General features: G+C 38.5%; 1 protein-coding gene across 17 annotated transcripts in view; it reads left to right on the forward strand.

Moving 5' to 3' along the window:
• GREB1L (GREB1 like retinoic acid receptor coactivator) overlaps positions 1 to 23,206 on the forward strand; it is a 143,050-nt gene that overhangs the window by 3,255 nt on the left and 116,589 nt on the right. For 2 of the 17 annotated variants that reach the window (XM_065053286.1, XM_065053293.1), the window contains exons 2-3: positions 3,806 to 3,945; positions 6,998 to 7,143. The exons of 11 other annotated variants lie outside the window; for them this stretch is intronic. The gene's annotated coding sequence lies outside the window, so the exon portion shown is untranslated. Of the gene's footprint in view, positions 1 to 3,803; positions 3,946 to 6,997; positions 7,144 to 23,206 lie in introns of those variants that run through there. 4 more of the 17 variants (XM_065053296.1, XM_065053294.1, XM_065053287.1 and 1 more) reach the window with 3 other exon arrangements.

A 23,206-nucleotide genomic window follows, 5' to 3' on the forward strand; every position in this document is an offset into this window, starting at 1 on the left:
GCATAATCATTTCTCACACATAATACAGAAGACATGTTTTACTTTGCTTCTAAAATGGAATTGTGAAAAGGAAGACAGTTGAAAAGACTGACAAATGAAGGTGTAATAAGCCTTGACATTTTGACACTGATGTCTTTTAGAGAATTAGCCCCGCAGACTAGAGTTCATTAAGTATAGTGATTAAGATATCTCTAATATTCTGGAACAGATTACAGTGGCAATCATAAAACACCCCTTTATTTTTTTTTTTTTTTTTACAGTTAATGTGTTGTTATTTTCTCTAAGAATCACTGACTTTCCTCAAATCCTCTCTTGTCGTAACATTCCTTAAAGTGCTGTGAAAAGCATTGCTTGTTTGCTTAGAACACTCTTGCCTATATAGTTTCAGTTTAATTTTTAAAAAATTCCAAACCTCATCATTTTGTTTCATGATGAATTCTGTATGGAGATATATTAATGGAGTAATCTTATGTCTTGTATATCCCAAACACATCTTGTTTCTAAGAACTTTGGAAATATCCTCATACAATAGAGAGAGAACTAGTAAATGAGTTTTCAGTGAGTCATTAGAGAGGCTATTTGCAACTCTGAGCATGGCTAGTATAGCCCCTGTTAATGGCTTCGAACTTGCAGGTAGGCAGTGAAGATGACCCAAAAATAAGGAGCCATGTTGTGAAGGTACTTACAGTGGTGAACTACCCAGTGTCATTAGGCTCTCAGTGTTTTCATAGAATAATTAATGTTTTTATAATCCAAAACAAAACTATAGAATACCTGCTGGAGGAACTTGTGGATGACAGAAATTTGGAACAGTGTTTAATCACAGTGGGAACAGCCAAATTTTGTACGCTGCTGTGGTTGGCTTAGAAGTACCGAGTAGAAGTGTGGAGTTCAGCATAAAAATGATGCTGAAATGGAATTATTTTTGTTTTGAGTGACTCTTGAAGTCATGTCAGCTGATTTCTGTCATCTTACTATGTCACACAGTAGTGTCATAGCTTCTGTGAAATTCTTTTGGGACGTGAGAGGCCAGAGAGAATTGTGTATAATTTAAGTGTATTTGATATAATTCTCATTGAGTTAGCATTTTAAGTTCCGTGGCACTTCAGAGGTTGAATAAATAAAACCCCATATACCTGATCTGAAGATCTTACAGGAAAAATTGTCAAACACTTTGATTAATTTAATGTTTACTTTTTAAAACTGCAGTTATACTACAGCAATTAATAAAATGTTCATAAAATGTAAAAGGTGGGAAGAACTGTATGTTATGACATAAAATCACCAGAAGAGTAAGAAGGTAGGGAGCAGCCTGAGTCAATATGACAAGATCTGATAGAAACCTTTAATTAATCTTCCCTATGTAAGGTTTTAGAGAGGTTATTTTGAGGTAGTTTTTCGAACTGATGGAGCTATGAGCAGCAAAACAGTGTGGGCAGACTTAAGATACTGTTACTTAAGAGATTACCAGACATCTGTTGTAGTGGTTCAATGAACAAGCCTGGAATAACTAGTTTTAGAAAATGCTGTGCGAAGATCCTCCTGTTCTCATGCTCCTATCTCCATCATAGTCTGTAATTAGCTCTTTTCAGTGCTGTTGATATGATCTGAGCCGCACACTTTGAAGTAAGTGAAAAAGTTAGTTACTGAATGTAACTCTAGTCCTAATACTGTTCTTTTTTTTTCTTTTTTTTTAAATGAAGACATTACTTTTGGTGAGATGCAGAGATAAGACTTCCCTGGAACATACTATGTGAGGTTGTTAAGGTTAGTTAGATGGCTGACTATTTTAAACTGGTGCATTTAGGGTATCAAATGCAACTGAATGTTTTGCTAGGGCCTCTGGTTTTTTTTTTTGCACTGAATTCTGCTCCATCTCCCTCCGCAGCACCAATTTATCTGTTGGATGGAGTGTACACAACCAAAATTTCAGAGAAGTCCCTAGCCTTCTTTGGAAGACGGTTTAGACTGCTGTTTTTCTCTGGAACCATAAAATGTTTAAATTTGTATTAGTATTAGTGTGCATATGAAACATTTTCCCTCTAATGCTCTATATATTTGAGAGGTATTAGGCTTCTCCTCCCCTTGCTTTTAACATGCTATGTCCAAGTTCAAAACTTGCTTTCTTGTAGGTTCTTAGGTCTCTAGACGTAAGGAAACCTAAGAGTCCTGTTCTGGGAGTTTGATAGTTAATTTATGCATTCATTTTTCTTTCTTGTTAATCCCAGCTGCCTTTGAAAGATAGAGGTAGTTCATAGGCAATTCTAATGCCAGTGCTCAGTGAGACTGTGTGGTCTGACTTGCATTGTCCCTTCCTTGTGGTGTTATCAGTCAAGAGTAATTAGTAGTGTGTTTGGAAATTGCTGTGTGCCTGATCCTTTACAGTCTTCCTAGTAAAGCAGAAATGACCACTTTTTTAAAAACTGAAATGTGGCACAGCATCCTTGGTTTAGTGAGATCTGAGCTCTTTGAGCTTCCTCCATCGTACCCACTTCAGGGAGCTGTTGTAATGGTCAGGAAGAGCAGTTCTCAATAGCTGAGTACAGCTGCTTCCAACACCATGAGGAATCTGGGCAACTACCTCTTTACGCTGGAGTCACTGGTGAAAAAGACATTCACAGCAGAGTTTTATCAGCCTTACTGTTGCCTACCCATGTTACTGATGTCTCAGGATAAAGAGCGTATGTGGTAAAACCGTGTCTTGATGGCTGTCAATTTAGGATTTGCAGAGAGCGAAATGCTCTATTCCGTGGCCTAAGCCTGGTGTCCTTCCACTGTTGGTATAGTACTTTGTTGCTATTAGTTCTCCAATTACTGTCTCCTTGGTGATAAGGTGCTGGTTGTGATATGGTGTTTCACAGTATATGATTGCATCTCAGTCATGCTGTTCAGGAGATCATGCCATCTACTTTTACTGCTTTTGTTCCTGCCTCACTGACCATCTCCTTGTGGCTTACCAGGAAGCCCCACAGATTCTGTGTTCCCTTTGAGCCTTCGGTGGCTTTATTCTCCTGTTCTTTCACACTTTCAGTCCACTTTGAGAACAGCTATTTCATAAAGGAAGCTTAATCTTGTAATTTCTTTAAACCACTTTTAAAGAATCAAGGTCTTAGTGCAACAAGGTGATTCATTTGTGGAGACTGGAAATTAGGTCTTGATTTTTACAGCTACAATGCCCTTCACTGCATCAAGAAAAGGGAAACAGCTTCCTGCCTGTCGTGTTGTATGTGACATTTAAGAACATAGTGGTTTTCTAGTCTTGTAAAAAATGCTTTCAAAAATTTATTTGTATAGATGAAATGTTAAGACTTTGTTGTTACTCTTTCTAATCTTAATCTCTTAGAGGTAAAATTCTGGCTGTGAGAACGGTAGGAAATTAGGTGGGTTAGGTGAGTGATCAGTACCAGTTCACAGAGAAGCAATTTTAAAGAACACCTGAGGAAAGGGCAAAGCCATCCAAGACAACTTTAATGCCCTGGATAGAGGCATGCAAAACTGCTGGTGGGTTATTTCAAAGCCAAAGTTCAGAGTGAAAAATATGCATATCTTCACAGTCCTGATTGCATCAGTTTCAGCAAATTTTGAAGGTTAGCTTCTGCCAGGTTTTTTTGTTTGGTTGGGGTTTGACATTTTGGTGTTGGGTTTTGTTTGTTTGTTTTTGTTGTTTGTGGGGTTTTTTTGTTGTGTTTTGTTTTTCTTTTTTTTTTTTTTTTGCATTAGGAGAGTCATCTCTCAGTTTCTAAGCCTTTCGAGGAGGGGAAAGATAACTTGCCTGCCAGATTGTTATTTCACCTTCTTCTTCCAGGTCCCCAGTCATGATTTTAACAGATGTGAGGGGAAAGCTGGATTTCAAGGGCATCATGATTAAAACGTTAGCTGTCACAAGCTTTTGTGTCGAGCTATGGAATCTTTTCTGATGAAGCAGCAGGACATCTAAACATACAGGTTTGGGGGTTTTTGTTTGTTTTGTAGCATTAACTTAGTAACGTCCTTCTTATTTACTATGTGCCTGAGAGTGTGTTACGTGCTGCATAGTAAATGCATAGGCGGTTGCCTCCTCCAGAAGTCCTCTCAGCTGCAGACTTGACAAATTAGGGAGAATAGTGTGTGTGTATATATGAAAGAGGACATGAATTAGAAATGCTGGAGTCTAACATATTAATGGTCCAATATCTTAATGGGTCATAGGATTATTTTTCTTTAATGATTGCTTGGCAGAGGTGGCTTATGCTGGTTTGAACTCTAACGCTGTGTTCGCAGTTGGCATGTGTGTGTATGACTAGACCAGGAGTTCTTAGTGTGTAGTAGATGTGCCACTAGTAATGTTATTCAAAACTGTAAGCCTTGGAAGCTCTCAAACAAAAGCTACCACCAAAAAAACCACTTTAATTTTGAACAGCAGATGTGACCTTGTGGCAGAAAAGCCTGAGAGGAGGAAGAAAAAAAATATTCTGGCTGCTCTCAGCTGTCATAGTGAACTTGCTTGCTGGCTGTCCAGCATGGTGGTTTTATTGAGAGATGCTTTGTGCCTGGTGGCTGTGCAGATGGATGCTCAGTTTTCATCTGCAGCACAGCTGGCTGGCTTTCTGTCAAACTTGGATTTGGGGTGATTCCAGTTGTGATGTGGATTTGGTGTAGAAAGAAGGAGGCTGTGATTGCAACAGGGGTTAAGCACTTACCTACACAGTGCAGTGTAGGTTTTCAGCTCCGTTTGCTGTCACCATAGTAAATCAATTTCTGGTTATATGCTAAGGCCAGACAGATAAGCTGCCAAGTGGAACTTGTGAAGTTGCCTGTATATGTTGCCGGGGTTCCTACTGCGGAAAAAGGCAAATCTATGTAATCTGTAGGTTTTGAACAGTTGAAAATTCATCCTAACATTGTTGCTTTGATGCCTCTTTAAAGGAGGAGGAAGAAAAAGAGCTTTGCTTTTGATCACCACACTTAAAGGATTCTGTCCCAGCAGTGTAATAAATGAGAATTGGATCTGGGACTTGCTTTCAGTAAAATACAGTATTCTTCCAGGTGCTTTTTAATTGAAAAATGGGCTCAACCTTGAATTCAACAACATGCAGTTCAGGGTTTTAGGGGTGAAAAAGAGAGAGGGATGCAACATATGCTGCATAGTTTTGATACTTCTGGTGTCTGATGATACTGATATCTTAAGCTTGTGTTCTCTATTCTGATTCATTATATAAACAAGTACAGCATGAACCTCAATGTATAACCTTGACACATGAATGGATCCTTTGCTTGTAGTTCATTAGTAGTTTGTCCAAATTGCAAAAACTGCATATTGGGAAACAGAAAGTATTTGCATTGACAAAACTTTTTTTTTTTTTTTTGAGGAAATACTGTATTTTGTGTGTCGGACTTTTTATTTTTAAGAAATAGACTTTCAGTTGTTGTTTCATTGTAGTCTAGCTGCGAATTATAGCAAACTTCACATTTAAATTTGACAAGTTAATCAGTCAAAGCTATTCATGCAGATCAGGCATGAACCAGAATATATCAATACAGTGTTTTATTTTCACAGGATTTCAGGTGTGGCCCTGCCTGGAGTGTGAGGTTAGACTGGTTGACCTTCAGAGGTCCCTTCCAACCCAAATTATTCTGTGATTCTGTTGTTTGTTGTAAAGTGGGGTAGTACAAGCCCCCTAAAACTGAGGAGTATTACCTATTAGTAAGATACAGCTTCCTGAAACAATTCATCTGGCCCAAGGACTTTGCAAATGTACTCAAGGAATAGGCTACTGCCAGCATGATCTGTTCTGGTGACCTGCTTTCTGCTGTCATCTTTCTGGCCATTTTTGTGCTGTGTGCTAGATGTGCTTTTTATTTGTCATCAGAAATACATGCTGGTTGTGTATCCGGGCACACACATTAACACGTGAGTCCTGTTACTGGCAGCTGTCTGCAGGTCTTGTCATGATACTGGATAGTAACCCAGAAATGGTCTGGTGATTGAGGCTTTGCTGGGCATGTGTTAATAGGAAGGCTGCAAAGCTTGGGTGACTGCATAAGAGGGTTGCTTGGACTATCTGGTATGGAAGACTGAGCATCAAAGGGTAATAGTAATACCTAATGGATTGATTGACTTTGATGCCTTGTGTAAAAATCACTCTTTCTAGATTGATGTGCATAATCAAACATTTTACTCTAAGGAATTTTAAAATAAAACCAGGACCAATAATTTTAAACCTTTTCAGGACTAAAAGAAAGCATGCATAAAAAGGAGATATTTGTTTGTTATTTCAATCAATCACTTCTACTTATTGCTTTGTTAATTGGCAGGGTTTGGGAACTGCTGTTCTCAATTACATGCCATTGTGCGTCTTTCTGATAACTGAGTTGTATGTGTACCCATATGCTTTATTTTTCTGAACATATTTATTCTGATGTGATGATTCAGTATGTGGGTTGCAGTTTTTCTCTAGCTGCCACATTCTAGCTGAACATACTCCATATATAGTGGAAAAACAGCCAAGTGTGGAAAGAAGTGGGTTGTACTTTTTATTTCCAATTATGAAAAGAGGAATAGAGGCTGGATGACAATATACCTTTTTCTGCTCCAAATTATTATCTGAATAAACTGAATAATCTGAATAAGCTGAGATCCTATGAAAAACACAGCAAGGGGTAAAGAAGAACTAAAAATTGGCAAATAGAGATGGCATATTATTTGGGAAACTCAATTTTAGGAAGATGTTGACTGTCATATTAACAAGGTCCAGGGAGCAGAACTGGTTTATGATTCATAACTAATGCTTTGTCCCAAGGACAGAAAATGAGTGTATTTGAGGCCATGTGCCTGGAAGGAAGCTGGTGTCAGGATTAATTCATTAAAACAGTTCTGTCCTCCCTGTTCTGAAGTGCAGTTGATGCTGAGAGGGAGTGATAAATTTCTCATTAAAATGCTTGTTGAAAATGACTGTCTGTGTGTTGTCACAGTGCCTTTCTGATCTGGAATAAATCACATAAACTCTGTTTCTTTCAGCCAGTGTGCAGAGATAAGAGAACACATTGGTAAATCTTGTGTCCATACTATCCTTATGTGTGCCAGGAAAAATAGCCCCAAACTATGAATTCATGAGGAGAAAATTAAAAAAATGGCCTCTTTTGAAATGGATTGATGTCAGACTGGTGAGTAAACAGTTAAATGCAATATCACCATATAGCCATATGAAGGGTAATACTCAGATTGTGATTTTCTTTGTTTTGGAAATGAGGCTTGCAGTGATCTGTCTGCAGTCATTACTGCCTTACCTATCCTTGATGCTCTGTAATTCCTTCCCTGTTTCTACAGCTAGACTTGACAGAGCTTTTAACTGATGATCATTGTTTTTTACCATTCTGTTCCTCTTCCCATCCTTTATTGGAGAGAAGCACTATAATGATTTTAATAAGATTTTTGTATTCAATCTGCGGGTTCCATTCTGCTACTACTGAATTACTTGCTATTGAGAAAGCATGGTTTTTGTAACTTTAGCTTAAGCTTAGTACATCTGACCGGAGAAGGTCAGATGTAACTGAGGGATGTTCTTGTGTTCTGAACATAGCCAACTGCTATTATGGTCTATGGCAAAAAAGAAGTAGATTTTTTTTTTTTTATCATTCACAGATACACGCTTTATTTTGCTGAAGAATGGCTTAGTTCAAGGTAAAGAGTCAAGCTGAACCTAATATAATAATAGATTGAGTTAGAAGACACAGAATTCTAAACTAGCATTTTGAGAGCTAGAGAGAAAATCTGTTGTGTGGAATAGTTTTTTGTGTGTGTGTGTTGGTTTTTTTTTGTGTGTGTGTGTTTTTCTTTGTTGTGGTTTGTGTGTGGTTTGTGTTTTGTTTTTTTCCCCCAAAAAAACATACTGGAAAGCAAGTTCCTCAGTCCTCACTTTGTAGAATCATAGAATTATTGAGGGAAATTTGAGGTAAACTTGCATCCTTTTACATTTTTACCAAAAAATGTGCAGTATCTCTCTGGATTCCACCTTGGCCAAGGAATATGGAAACTTCTTTGGTCACTGTAGAAAAAAGCGTGCTGGCATACTTAAGAGGGGAAAAGGAAAAAACCTTTCTTTCCCCTCTTACGTGGTTATCTCTCTTACCATGGCAGAGCAGTGTAAAAGACATACATTTGTGAATACAAGAGAAAAAGCCTCTTCTAAAACTATGAAAAATGTTTATGCAAAACTGCTATGTAGTTTTTTTCCCCATATGATGTATTATGTGCTAGCAGGTAAAGAGTATGGGGCTTCTGTTGCCATGATATATTTGAGACCATGTACATTGATGGTCAAAAGAAACAAAACTCTCGCAGTCCATAGTAATATAATATGCCACAGCCAAATTACTAACATGCATTAGAGAAAAATTGTAGTTTTTTTCATGTCTTATTTAGCCAAATTCTGAGTGTGTTAGAAAAACAGGTATATCTGTTCCTGAATAATGCTGGGACATCTATAATTGCCTGCCTCAGAGAGACTAGTTTTGGTAAAGAACTGGATTTCAGCTACCGCGCTCTCACTAAGCTGTGAAGAGTCAAGGAAAAACAGCTGTAAAAATGTTGATGTTGGCCATGAATTTACATAAAAAAACAACGTGCTTTCATTTGAATGCTCGGGGTGATACTGTAGTGTGGACTTGGCCACTGAGAGAAGACACATGGCTTCTCCATGCCTTTGTTTCCCTGAAACTCTGAAACAAGGATGGTGATTGTCCTGGGAGGTTTTTAAGCACTATATACACTAATGATTAGCCGTTATGGTTTTCTGTGGCTGAGCCTAGAGGGTTCTTAGTTCAAGTCTTCTGTCAGGACCTTGGGTTGCTGAGTTTCATGCTTCTATCAGTAAGCTTTAGAAATAGTAGGCCAAATTGTGTTCTTGGTGTACATATAAACAGTTAGTAATTTGTCTTTTGTGCTTAAACCTTCTGTGCAATTTCAATTAATTTTTAATTAATTTAATTTAAACATCTCAGTCTTGGGTTTTGCTGCAAGATCTCATTGCTGTGTGCGGAGACCCAGGGCATCGTCTCCACTGAGATGGCTTTGTGGTGAAATGGATTCGAAAGTCCAAGGCCCTTCGTCTGTGAAGCAGCCCGTGTCCAGGGCTCTGTTTACCCACTGTAGTGGTGCTAACTGGTATCTGCTTTGGTGTTAAAGGAGAATATGAGATACCCAGTGAAAATGGCCTAGGCTGTGTCTCACAGAAAGTCTTCAGCTGGCTAAAGCAAGTGGTAGTTGAGGGAGTAAATAAAGTGTTTGCAGCCCACATGCTGTCACAACCTTTCCCCTCCCCCCATACATCCTCTCTCTTTTTTATTTGGCCATATGTTTTAGTAGTCTAAGTATGTGTTAGTGGTAATCCAGGCTCTACGCTTTTAAAGGATGATTACCCAGTTTGTTGCCAAAGTGAGACTTTTTCTTCCCCATTTAATTTTTGTGATGGTCATAATTGTAAAGCTTTTTTTTAAAAAAATTGCAGATTACTCTTTGTATGGCTAAATTTATCTACATCTCTTTTTGTGGCCTGCCAGCCTGTTACCAGTTTGTATGATGGGGGTCAAACAAACCGGTTTGTTCTCTGCATGCTAATCTGAATTTCAGAGCCACTTTCCTATACCCCCTGACTCCCTGCTCCCCTCCCCCTCCTTTCCACAAAAAAAGCCACATCGGGTCTCTTTCTCCTTCCACCCCCACCCTCCTTTCCTCCCCTGGCCCAGCAGAAAAGTAAATGTTGATTATCTTTTCCTACTCATCCCTTACCCTGACTAGCTAAGTCTCACTTAGGGTGGTTGATGTACAACAGAATTAATGCTCCAGAAATTCAAATGATTTGACAGTCTGCTGGTCTGTGTGTACATTAACAATACTGGGATTTTTTTTTTTTTTGGGGGGGGGGGGATTAAATTTTATGGATTTTTTATGGGTTAAAGCAGATACACGGGTTTATGATGACTTTTAAAAAAGGTCACCTCTCTTGTCAGAGTGTGATCAGGGTCATGTCAGTTTTATATAAAACAATTGTCAGGAATTCTCCTCCTCAGGGGAGTAATTTCTCAGGTCTCCAGTGAACTTTGGCTGAACACGGAGGGGTTACTAACTGGCATTGTACCCCTGCTTGTAACCCACCTTCATGGTGTTACCATTAGCCACCTTCTTGCCCCAAAAAAGGAAAAGTGGCCATTGGGCATGTAGAAACACGTTGTCATTGAACAGAATAAACCCTCATACCTGTTATTTAAAGAATAAACTCACAAACATACCACCCTAGTAGATTGAAATGTATGCGTGTCGGGGAGGAGGGGAATAACACGTAGGAAAAGATTTATGCCTTCCTTTGGGCTGTTGCTTGGTAACAGAAAATGCCTCTTAAGCCTATTTTTGGAGAGGGGAGGGGTGAAACTTGATTCGGTGACCATCTGTCCCGAGCTGGTTGATTTCCTGTTGAGCTCGCCTTTGTTTCTGTCAAACAATTGATTGTTACCCTTTACAGATAAGAATACTGTTGGTGACATTGCCCTGAATCAGCAGGATGGTTTGTGGCAACAACAAACCAGACCTATTATATTTAATTTTTATATATTAAAAAAAAAAATGTTTAAGGGGTTTTAGTTCTTCCTGGGCCACTTACTGTGGTTTTCCATGGGTTGACTTATCTGTGGTGTGGTGTGTAGGGCTTTTTTCTTTAATTTTTTTTTCATCTCTTGGGGAGTGCACATTAGTAAAGTAGGTGAGTGTAATAAATGTAATTGAGATATTTTTTAAAGAGGATGTAATAATGCATTTATTTAGTCTGAAATTGTTGGGAAAAAGCCATGCGTGTTAAGCCTTTTGGTGGTGGGGTGGGAGCAGAAGTTAATTGAAGTCACTGTTGAAGAAATCCCCACTGTTTCTGTGAAAACAAAACCCAGATTCTTAATTGCAAATGGAATATTTGCTATTGTTCTTGCTTAATTGTCAGAAAAGCATTCTCTGTTTGAGTACCTCCCAATGTTTGCTTAGTAGTAAGGTGCTGGATAGATTTAAACACTGATCAGAGTATTTTAAAGCTATCTGCTTTATTTATATTGCAGAAGCTTGTATTCTTCCTTTAGTTTTATGCATGCAGGGTACAAGGTGCATGCGCATGCAAATATATGCATGTCCTCTGTAGCTGCCATTATTTGTTAAGCATTGCAATAGTATTTCACTCTCTGCCCACAATTTCAGCGGGGTTCAGAGCGGAGGTTCACAGTTCCAGGTTTCTGCTGCAGGAAAAGTAAGGCATGTGTGTCTAGAGAAGACAGGAAATATCTGCAAGAAGAGAGTGAAGTCCCTCAATGCAATAAGACAATGATAGTCACTGTTATTTCCTTTGGTCAGTGAAACTCTCTGCTGGAGTATTTCCATGATGCTGAGTTAGAGAGGAGGGCGAGAAGTAAAGAGCTTCAGTACAAACATCTTGGCATCTTAACATGTCTGTGCTTATTTGAGTTGAGCCTACTTATCACTCAGTAGATGAAATTTGGAGGCAATTCTCAAAAGTCACTTCACAGAGTGGAGGGCGTTAGAAAAGTTAATTTCCCTTTCTCTTCTGTTTTTCCCACATGCTATTCAGGTTGCTTTCCACAGGTAGAAGAGCTGTAGTCTGCAGCTTTTCAGCATGATCCTGGAGGTGGGTCAAATTCAGCTGGCTTTGAAGCTGGTGGCAAAGTGCCTACTAAACATTGATACAGTGGATGTTGGGTCAGGCATACTTGTGAGATTTTTCCTTTTAAAGTTGCATGTGGAATTAAAAATCTGTGATTTGGCTTAATAAAGAAGGTTCATATCAAACGATGTGAATGAGCCTGTGTGCCAGCACTGTGGTGTGCTGGTTGATTAGCATCCTCCTTGTTGGTTGCCATTTCCTCACCTTACCCTCAGCCTTTCCCCCCATTTTGCTGCTGTTTGTTGTGTGCTGGGATCTGCCAGAGGAACTGATCTATTTGAAAAACTTATTTTCCAGATTACTTTTTAGGTGGATCAGTTCCTTGATCCAGTTTACCACTGAGTGACAGACCGAGCCTGACCAGTGCAGTGGGACACAGCGGGGTGGAAGTGATCAGTACAGAGCAGAATCTCTTATTTTATTTAAATTTAATCTTTTTACCATTAGTGCCAAATATACTGGGATGTGTTCTTATGCATGTATCTACTGTTAGGTAAAGAAATTGCACTTTGGAATTAGTTTGGAAATCTTGTAAACTGGACAGGTATACAGAAATCACTTCTGTAAAATTAACTGAATATGCATGTGTGCTGCTTTTTGCCTTTTTTTGGTAGAATGGGATGGGCACCACCAACATGCCTTTTAGACATTTTCAGTCTGTTTTGACTTACACTGAGATTTATCAAAAGGTAAAATAAATTGTAGAACTAGTACCAACTAGGGCCAGGTAGTTTAAACTTGTCAGTGAAGGAGCTATTCTGAACTGTTTTGAGAACTGATTGATTTATTTTTGTCCTGCAGAACTGAGTTTCTGTGAGGAAAAAAAATGAACTTGAGAATTTTATTTCGGGCTTGAAAAACCTGTTCTAGATATTTGAAACACAGTTTTGTGTCTGGCATAGGGAAATTGATTTTTCTGATCCATCAGATTTTCACTGTTCCCTTGAAAGAGCGTGACTATGCTGTATGGCTGAAATCGTAGGGAAGTGACAAAAAGTCCCAGCATCTCCCAGCATCTGGAGTGAGCAGTTGAGGCCATGGCCTGTGCAGATGACAGAGCCGTTAGAACACAGGCTTGCACTTATCTACGTGCTTTCTCAGGTCGGGTCATACTGCACTTCTGCTAGAACAGATCTGATGTGTCCTTTGTTCCCAGATAAAAGCAGCTACAGGTGTGCCAGTGAGAAGGCAAAGCGCCTGTGTCTTACCTTACAGGAGGACAGTAATTCTAGAAAGGGAAGCAGGTAGAAGACTGGCATCTGCTTGCGTTCACCTTCTTGTGTTGCTGTTGCAAGGATGGAATTATTTAGGTATATTTTTTTTGCCTTTTCCTGGGTGCAGTCAACCAGAGAGTCTGAGCAATGCTATTCAGTGTCAAGGTGTTCTGCAGTGGTTTTCTTTTGGGAGGGGGAGCACAGAGGTAGGGTCATGATCAGCTACGTTTCCATACTGGGTGAGTTCATGTACGCTCCTCACGTATGTCATTGTTACAGTGATCCTGTTGCAGCTCTGACTCAGCCTTCATTTACAGAGCTGATAGCACTGCTGTCCTTAATAGTGGTTTGAGAAATCTTCCTCTCCTGTGATAAAAAGGCCTGTTTGTGGTTTGCAGGAGAGTGCTTGGATGCTGTAGCAATGACTTCCTGCTGTAAGAATAATAATGATGCTATCCTTTCCTTCCCAACCCACATCCCCAGCTTTAAAACCACATGCATCAAAGGTGAAAGTGCCATGCTTCCCTTCTAGGAAAGTGTGGCTGGCAGTGCCACTGACAGGCTTTCCAGAGAGGAAGCAGCAAAACAAAGGTTTTTAGGGAGCCTTTTGTTTCCAGCGAGTAGTTTTCTGAAGCCACTGAACTGAAGCCAAACTTTGGAAAGAAAAAGAATGTCCTCAATGGACATATGTGGCCAACTACTTCATAGTCTGTCACAGCCCTTTTCTGTGTTAGAAGCTCTTCCCCAGGTAAACCCTCAGGTTTGGAAGAGCTCTGGCTGCTGGGCATACTGGACTCTGCTTATCCTCTGATCTTCACTTTGCTTTGGCTTGGCTACTGAATGAGCTGCTCCACTTAGACCACTTCTGGCAGCTTTATTTATTTTTAGCACTCTGAAAGTGTGTTGTAGGAGAACAATCATTATGATCAGTTCCACCCTGTAGTCATCTAATAAGTCTCTTGGGTAATAGCTGTGGGTGGTGGGACTGCTTAGGAGTTGGCAGTGGACTCTGTAAGAGATTGAAGTGTCTGGCACTGCTTGTAACTGCTGCTTCAGCTGTTTTTTTTGTTTGTTCGTTTTTTATATTTCCCAATGAGGGGAGGAGATCCATGGAGAAGGTATGTTTTGGTGTGGGTCTGTTGGTTTTTTGTTTAATTCTCAAATCTTGTGGTCTCTTCTGACATCCTTTTGAGGTTGTGCTTATTTTTCTTTGTTACCTCATAGAACTGAGTGACTGATTGATCTGAAAATTTGACTTCTGAGGCCTAAGCTAATGTATCAAAACCTGAGGTGGCCTTCCTCCTGCAAATGGCTGGATAAAATGTGCTTTTTTATAACCTGCTGGCTCATGGCTGTTGTGGATGTGCCTACCATTGTAGAAATGAGCCTGTTTCTGAACACCTGAGCACTCTTGGGAGTTTGGAATAGCAACTCTTTTTTTTTTCCTCTGTATATCTACAAAATGTGTGAATGGATCATTCAAGAAGTACTCTTCCATACATAATGACTAATTAGATTTAATCTAGATATTCTTTTTGATTTAACTTGGAAATTGCAGTTGCCTGGAGATATACTGCTATTTTGCACTGTGGCTTCGCTGTTTATTAATGACATTTAACGTGATCCACACATTCATACAGCATCGTGTAAAAAAAGAGAATCTGGCGTATTGTGTGTAAAATGGGTGTTACCACTGTGCAGTATTGCTTTATATGTGTGTAAATGACTGCAGAAGACTGCAAATAAACAGCTCTTACAGCTGAAATAACAATTTCTGTGAATGGAAGATAAATACCCTATCAGTTGGAGGAGAAGTGAGTGAAAGTAATGCAAGACCAAGACCAATACCAGTGTCTCTGAACTACTGTTATCTTCCAGGCTTTATGATGCAAAGATTTTTGTCATCACCTGATGACCAAGTAGGCCGTTATTTCTACTTGTTTTTTCTCTCACTGAGAAAAAAAGTTTCTTCCCTTCCCCTCCATTTTTCTCACTCTCCAACACTATTATGCTTTTTCATTGTATCTAGAAAGCTGATCAGGCTTTTAGAGAACTTAATGTTGATTAATAGGTAGATGTTTTGGTTGGCTATATTGCTGCATATTTGTAATTTGTAGTTGAGTGCAGAATTCACGGATGAGGAGCATAGCTGACTTTCTCTAGCTTTCTGAACTGGCCTGGGTTGTACTCACAGGGAGGAAACCATGAGCATAAAGCTGTATGTGTAAAGTTCAAGGAGCATTTAGGTGTTCTAGGGACTGAGTTTAACATAATAGAGATTATTGAGCTTCTTAGTCATTCTTCCAACTTTTTTTGCCTGAAATGTTTTTGTGTTGTGTTTGGTTTGTTTTTTTATGAGGGGGGGTGGTGGGTGGTTGTGGGTTTTATCTTTTTTTATTTTTTTTTTCCCCAGATTGCTTTCCCAAGTGACAAGATAGCAGCAAAGAGCAAGGGGATGGACCTGGAATTAATCTGGTTAAAGCCAGTGACTGAGAGATCTTTGTTCTGTTCAGTCTTGACCACAAGCTTCCCAACAGACCTTGGTGGGGGTGGGGACATGGATCTCAATTATTTATCTTCTTTTTTATGTTTTCCCCATCCATGAGTGAAATGAAAATACAGTGCTACTTAAATTAACAGCTAAATTCTTAGTGTTGAATTAATGTACCCCATAAAGCCTGTGAATAAACTGTGGGGTTACAGTGATGTCCTGGGTGGAAATGGGTGCTTTTTATTTTTCTTGCGGTACATTTGTTTAAAGTGAATTATTTATTAAGTCCCAGGAAAGTGGCTATTCGTTTTACTCTTGGTTTTGGAATGCAATTTATTAGTGATATCCAGAGAGGTCAGCAGCATAAATAATGTTTGTTTCAAGGTTTGTTGGGTGCAAAGTCGGGGCGGAGGGGGGGGTTCCCAGTTAAGAGAGCTGTTTTGTTTGGTGTGGCTCATCAGGAGTGGGGCTGGAATTGCTCATAGCTGTCATTCAGGTTTTGTTTCAAAGTCCAAGGACCTACTGGGAAAAACAAAAAGCTAATGAAAGCTGACTGTATTTCAACCCAAACCCTGTGGAATCCAAAATGATGTCCTGACACTCCATGTATTCTTATTCTCCTGCATTCTCGTGGTTACTAAGGTAACAGGTTTTTAGAGGCTTTACATCTTCATTGTCAAGTATTTGCTACACTTATTGTTGCTGTTTGCAGATTAGGGCAATTTAAACAATGCCTTTTGAAATGGGGACCAAAAAAATACAAAAAGAAATATACTAGAAATAGATGTAATGAAACAATTACTCTCTTTTGTTTAAATTTTGAGTGCTACTTCTCAGAAACAACATATGAAATGTCACTGTGGTTTCGGTTTGGGATTTTAGGCATGGATAAGTGCTTTTTTTGAGGCATGTTCATTACAGGCGTCTTTGAAATACAGATGTGAAGGGTGCCACATGTGACTTAGTGCCTTTTTTCAACCAACAGAATTGTTCTGAAGAAACTTAAGTTTGTATTTGCATCAGGGTATTTCTTCTCTGCTTACAATACATCCAAGACAAGATTTATCTTGTTAGCTGTGTTACTTTTGTGCTACTGTCAAATTGTACTTTAAAAAAATCAAGCAGCCAGGGACAAAGAGGAAAAGACAACTTGTAAAAAAAAGTTTAACTGCAAAACTCTGTAGCCAAACAGGCATTATTCATGCTCCTCTGTGTCCATTTAGCTCAAGCAGAAATATGCTTGTTCATATCTTCCCTGGGAAACTGGATTGTGGAGGAGATGGTCAGACTTGTATATTTATTTCTAACAAAACAACTTTTAAAGTTGGTTTAGTTTCTGCTGGCTTCTTGAAAGCTTATGCATTGCTGCAGCAAGCATCTTCTGCATCTGTGGTGGGAGAGCTATTTGAAAAAAAAATGGTGCAAATATTAACTCTTGAAACTAGTGAGACCTTTACCTCAAGTTGATTTATGGATTGACTGTTAGGTGAGTAATTTTAAACTTGTTGGTCATCGTTTTCCTTCTGTAAAATATGGATAATGCCCAGATACGAGTTTGGAAGGAAGACTGTAGCTCTTGATTTGTGCATGTAAAGTGCTATGGGAGATTTTTATGCTGTATGTAAGATTATATGCTCAGCTCATGACACACAAAATATAAGATTGGAACTCGTCCTATTAGTGATTTCCCAATGTTTTTGTTAAGCTACATTTAATTCTATAATTAAATAGTGTTAATAGTTTAATATTAATAAAAATAATAGTTTAAATTATATATATGCTTTAATTAAAAAGCCACTGAATTTACTGCACTCATGCAGCCAACTAGGTCTATGATTGTGTATTTATGGCATAGTTTAAATAATTGCTATTTTGTAAAAATAATGGGGTTTAAATCTTATTTGTTGCATTGGTGTTTTTCAGTGTGACTTTTCTTTTTCAGCCACCTCCACTCCCCTTGCCTCCTAGATGTTTTTTTGCTCTTTGCCTGCTGTAGTTTAAAAGCTTTTAAAGCAGCAGAGTTTGTTAGCACCTTGCTGTAGAGCTGCTTATGACTGATGTTGCTAGGAGTGTGAACAGAGTTGGAAGAGACAGGGAAAACTATAAAACTGTTCTTCAAGCTCTTTCAGATTAAAAAACATTGCTTCATACATTTTAAATCATTCACATTTCTGTTTTTTCTCATTGCTAATAACTGAATTTGTTGCATCTTTTCATTTAACAGAGTTGCTTATTCATGTGTGCAACCTGTGCTCATCTTTAGTTCTGCAGCTAGCAGTAGCATTTCTCACCCTGCATAAAGCCCCTTGTTTAAGTTTCATTAAAACAAAATCTCCTTTCAAACTGTATGATCTACATGCCAGAATTTCAGAATAAGTAATCTTCCAAAGTAATTTTCTAGGAACATTTTTCCTGTGACTGAAACAGTGTTTTTCAGTTGCTGTCTCTTCTGCCTTTGTAATAAAGCTCTATCAGAGCAATCACCCTAAAGACTGGAGTTTCTGTGAGACTGTGTGTGAAGTGGGCTTGGGATCAAGTCTGGGATGCAGTTTGCTTTGTAGCTTTTCCTTGCTGCCGTCTCAAACAGAGCAGCTGTTTTAATGCTGACTCCTGTGCAAGGTCTGAAGCAGGACGTATGCAGTTGATATATGCTATATCATGAGTCTTTTTTTTTTTTTTTGCCTGGTAGAAATGAAATGTTTCTAGCTGAGAAGAATTCTACCAGACTCGGGAAGATACAGGTGTTGTTTTCTCTGTGTGCCCTTGAAATGAGTCTGTTGTCATGTTCTCCGAAGCCCTTTGCCGGACAAACCCCTGCAGTGGCACTAACTGTGGGTGAGATCCCCGTGCTGTTGAAATAAATCTCCACCATTGCTCACACAGTCTTCATCTAGGCAAGACTCTCACTCTGAAAGTATGCATTAGGTTACATTTTTTAATAAAAGTAGGTTATAGAAAATAACCTTCTTGACACTTGGTTGCAGCTAAATATAGGTTCTTTGGAAGCATGAGCTAGAGAGGCTTTGTTAAGCACCACTGTATTTTTTTTGTAGATGTTGATGACAGTGGTTTGTGCTTAGTTAGGCAAGTAGTTACCCATGTTCGGTTACAACCATCACTATGGCAAAGAGGGAACTTTGTTGAGGTGGATGAGATTTAGGAGGCTGGTGTGCAGAGATTCTTCAGTACAGAGCAGATTACCCCAGAAAAAGGGAGGTGACAGATGGGTAGCTGACACCAGAGGGGTGAAGCCGAATGCAGACTGAATTACTCCCAACGACGAAGGACAGAAGGTGCTTGGCAAGCATCTCTCACAAATTATCGTTTTAAAGTGTTTGTAGGAAAGCCTTTAATTGGATTAGGTAATTTCCTTAATAGTTCTACTCATATGGTTGTTATGTGGCCCTGCACAAAGGTGTAATTTGGCATCAGAACGTCTGTGAACATTTAGCCTTATAACAAGCTGCTTATAAAAAGAATGAAATCTTTCTGGTAAATAAAAAAAGGCTGAATGAAGGAATGTGAATATGGGAAATATAAATATACTTATGTGAGATTCCAGACGGAACAGCCATCATCTTTCCATCTCATTTAAAGGTACGCATAATGCATGAAAGAAGAAAGGTATGCAACTCAAAAAAAAAAATTATGTGCCATGGAATTAGAATTGCTTATTAAAATTTTGATTTTTTTTTGGTTTGTTTGTTTTGTTTTGTTTTTGGTGTTCAGGAGTTTTTAAAAGTTTGTTTAGAGCTGTTGTCACATTTGCAGGGCTGCTTTTATTTGAATTCCCTGAACATTTTATAAAGACAGGAAAGAAAGAGGGGGAAAGAAATTATTTATACCTTCTGAAGCTTTTGAGATCCAAAGCTATTGGTATTCAACATGTGGCTGTTGTAAGCTTAGTCGGAGAGCTTGTGAGTTTCTTAGCTGGAAAAAAAAAATCACCAAAGTGTTGAGATTATAACAACAGACTTGAATTCAGAGGGATCCACAAGAAGTTTGCATTTTTGTTTTTAAATAGAAAATTCATATTGCTGTTTTACAAACTTGGAATAATCATTGAAAGTTAATGTGACAGGAAGCTGTAATGACCCACTAGCAGAATTTTTCCCTTCTGTAGTAAGTACTTCCCCTCCCTGCTGGAGAAGGGTTGAATGTTCTCCCAGTTTGGGTGTACGGAACCCCTCGAGCGCACTGGAGAGGGGCTCGGCTCCATTGTAGGGAGTGGGGAGGATGTCTTGGTGTTTTATGTAGAGTCTGGCATTCCAAATGTAACCAAATATAATATAAAAGCATTTGTGGGGACCTCAAGGGATCCTTGCACTTTGTGAATAAAAAACAGGCTTCTTGCTTCCTTCCCCCTTCTGCTCCCCCATCCTCCAAAAGGCAGGAGCAAGTATTCGGCAAAATGATTTTTTTTATTTTTTTTAAACCCATTTTTCTTCAATTCTATGTCTTTTGGTTTGTAGGTTTTTGTTTGTGGTGGTTTTGGTTTTTTTAAGCAAGATCTTTTTGTATTTAACAGTAGACTTAATTTTCACTTTTTTCTTTTTCTTTTTTTTTAACAGTGACTGTATGTTCTAATTAAGCCACATCATAATTGTTTTCAGGCAGAGGAAATAAATGGAGAACCACAGAACTGGAAGCACAAAATTGTAATAGAACCACAGTTACTTTAGGCTCTTAGACTTAGATCAACATGTCCAGTGGAGGCACATACTATTTGTTTCTACATTTGGGAAATACAAGCTTACTTGATGGTTGGTAACAGCAATCAAAAAAAGAAAATAAAATATAGCCACAGAGAGAAACTAATCCTCATCAAATTAGTGAGTATAGAGAACCTGTGTTTAAGCAAATAAGAGCAGATAAACAGTGAGTGTGTGCAATTTAATATAGGCTGACAATTTTGTTTTTTTAAACCAGAAATAAAACCACAAAACAAACCCCAAGGAGTAGGGAAAAAGAAGCAAATTTTTGTATACAATGCTTCTTGAAAATAAGTAAAGATAATCTGAGCAGTTAAAACTCCTTACTCCATCATCCTGGATTTTTGTTTTTATAGGCATTACCCTGTTTTGAGCCACTCTAGGAAGAAAGTTGGTAGGTGATAGGTAGAGGGGACCCTGCGGCTGAGCTGTGGGTTTAGCCAGGTCCCCTTGCAGCACATGGACATGCTGCTGCTGGCCCTGCTTGAGGGTGCCCAGCAGGACAGGCTCTGCTCTTGCTGTCCCTGCTGTCTTGTTTGGGATAGGAGCTGGGTGTAGACGAACGAGTTTTCTTCTTATGCTTGGTTCTGCTGTGTACAGAAATTAAAGAGTTATCTGAGGAGGTTTCACTACCTTTTATGCAAAGTGCATGGCTTTGCTTTTTGGGGAAAACGTGGCTGCCCAAAGGCAGAACCTACATGTTTACTTAGGCCAATTGTCAATGCTGCAATGCTGCCTTGGGCCTTGTACATAAATGCTTTTCAAACACAGCAAAAAACATCATCTGTTTATTTTGTGAAAGTTATAATCTGGATAAAAAAAAATTACAAAACCAAAGACAAAACACACAAAGCAGAACACCACAAACAACAACAAAACCAAACCAAAATAAATCAACAAAAAGACACCCAACAAAACAATAATAGAAGCTCTATTTGGCTTAGCATAAATTTGCAGCAAATCTTACATGCAATTAAATGGAAGAGCCTTTATCTAGAAATCTGTGGGCTGTGTTCAAGGCAAGTGTGACCTTGCCATCCTGACAAATACAGTATTTAATCTCAACAAGAGGCAAGGAGAATCTGTATGTTACAAAAGGCAAATGTTACTTACGTGATCACCTTTTTTAATGCATTGCAGGTACTAGATAAGCTTCAGTAATATATATTTCATTAGGCCATGACACTGAATTTGAGATAAAGTATGGGACTGGGAAATTGTGAGGACAGAATTCTTTGCTGCTTCATGCTGCCCTGTTGTGCTTCTCAACTACATCTCACGTTTTAAAATGGTGCCAATGTCTTCTGCTAAGGTTCTCATTGCTTAGTTTCTAAGCACTTAGACACAGTAACTGGCACTTCAGCCAGTTGCCTTTGGACACAGAATGAGAAAGGATAGTTATGCTGAAAATGGGTGTTTAAATAACAAACAAAAAGCTACTTATTTCTGTTTGAGATTTTTCTAAGCTTCAGCTTTTGATTTCATTCCATATTGGATTGATGGGTTGGGTAGTGCCTGCAAGTATTCCAGGTGTGGCTCTTAAAAGACACAATTTACATTTCTGTTTATGAAAGTTGCAGTAAACCATATACCAACATATAGAGTGTAAGTGTGCTAGCTAAAGAGCTTGTTCTGCCCTTATTTCCATATTGGAATTACTTGACTAGCCCATGTGAAATACTGCTTTTCTGTCAACTTTTTAGATTTGGTTTTAAATTCCTTTTGAAAACTTTTATTTCATTATAATCTTAAGAAAGGAGTCTATGCAATGGAAACCTCTCTCTTCAAAATAAGTGTTTTGAACAAACAAATATGTTAATGCAATCATAAGAAACATATACTTTCATGTGATGCGTTAAATACATGTTTTTCCCTTCAACACACCGATCAGTGATTAGATTGGAAGAGATTCTACTAGGTGCTTCATATGTATTTTTAGGAATGTCTGTGTAATGTTTCTGTATATATCTGTCTAGAGTTACAAAGGTAGGGGTATCAACCTTGACTGAACTTGAAAACAGGCTTTTGCAACTTTGTTTTTTGTTAAAAAACTTTTTTTTTTAATGGAAGCTGTTTGAATGCCCTTATTTTTAAATAGCAGTCAGAGGATTTATTTCTTATATGCCTCTTTAGATCTTTCAACAGTAAAATACTACCCATCAGTGGAGTAGAGCATATTTACCTCAGTACCTCAGTTTACCTGAGGTGTGGTTGAGCACCAGTGAAAATCATTGTAATTCAAATGCCAACTGTCTTGAATTGTGTTTGACTTGTTTTTACACATAGTTTAACTGTTAAAAATTAAATTAAACTGAGTTGACTTAGCTGTTTGCGTTCTTACGCATTATACACATTTCTGTAGTTCTCTTAAAAGACTTTGAGGACTGAAATTATGGGTAAAACCAACAAGATGATTTTATTACTGGAATGTTTAGTGTGCTCCTGGTTCAAACAAGGGAATAATTTTTATTCTTTGTGAGTAAAACCAACCTAATGCTTCAGCAGATGCGTAATTTCTGGAGAAATAGACCCCTGTGAAACTCATATGGATTATAAATTTGCATAATCTGAAACCTAAGAAGACCTAAATTCTTCTAAGTTCCTGCTTGTGATGCTTTAAAAGAGCTATTCACGGGAGAAAAAGCTGTTTGCCCGAGCTATTGGCTAGCTGGCAATTTATTCCCATCACAAATACAACTAATGAAGAGGTACAGACATTGCAGGATCAAGCTATAAACTTCATTTCGGGCACACCAGCAGCTCTTCAAAATGTCTTTTGTTGACAAACAAGAACACTCTTGCAACATAAATAAATGTTGTGTCTTGCAGCTCACATTGAACGAAGATGGAATGAAATGTAAGAATATTATTTGGTTTTAATGAAGTGGTTTTCTCTAATGGGAGAGCAGAACACAGAAATTATTCAAGAACCCTTTTGTGGCTGTGAGAGTTGATTCACTTTTTAACTTCTTAAAGTAGCCTGTGCTGAACACCATTTGCAGTGATTAAGATGGGATTTTCTCCTCAATAACAGTGCACAAATGAGGGATTAATAATAAACTGTACAAACCTGTTCTTTTGCTTCTCATTTTCTTT

Source organism: Columba livia, chromosome 2 (genome assembly GCF_036013475.1).
Source record: "Columba livia isolate bColLiv1 breed racing homer chromosome 2, bColLiv1.pat.W.v2, whole genome shotgun sequence".
NCBI classification, from domain to species: Eukaryota; Metazoa; Chordata; class Aves; order Columbiformes; family Columbidae; genus Columba; species Columba livia.